Source organism: Arachis ipaensis, chromosome B09 (assembly GCF_000816755.2).
Source record: "Arachis ipaensis cultivar K30076 chromosome B09, Araip1.1, whole genome shotgun sequence".
NCBI lineage: Eukaryota > Viridiplantae > Streptophyta > Magnoliopsida > Fabales > Fabaceae > Arachis > Arachis ipaensis.
The window spans coordinates 124,520,628-124,521,187 of NC_029793.2; positions in this window are offsets into that span (position 1 = coordinate 124,520,628).

Consider the following 560-nt stretch of genomic DNA (forward strand, 5'->3'; position numbering starts at 1 on the left):
ATGAATGACTATACACTAATTTATATATTTTTACATAAGCTATGCTGTCTCGAAAATTTTTGGTTAGGATAATGTGTACATAGGTCTTCTAATGTTATTTGTTTTCATCTCTTAAGAATTATGACTTCAGGCTTTGAAAATTGTGATATGTGGTAACATGTTTTTTTTTTTAAATTATTTGGTCGTGAATTTTTAGTTGAATAAAAAATAAAATAAATATGTAACTAAACAATTCTTGTAACCTAAATGTAGTTATTACACCTCTTAGTCTCTGATTTTATTTTTATTATATACAATATGGTACTGAATTGTTAGTTTTCAGTGCAAAGAGAGTTTTATATAAAATTAGTATGAACAATAATTTTGAAGTACTAATATTAGTAATTGTTTTCATCATTCACCAATGAATTTAAAAATGAAATAAAACAGCTTACGGGGTTGCATCCTAAGATGAGATGAGTCTCGCAAAGTAGAAGAAAAAACAATCTCTAAATATAAAGAATTTTTTGGGTCAAAAATATTTTTCATTAAAAAAATACTTTTTTTTTTACTTAAAGAAA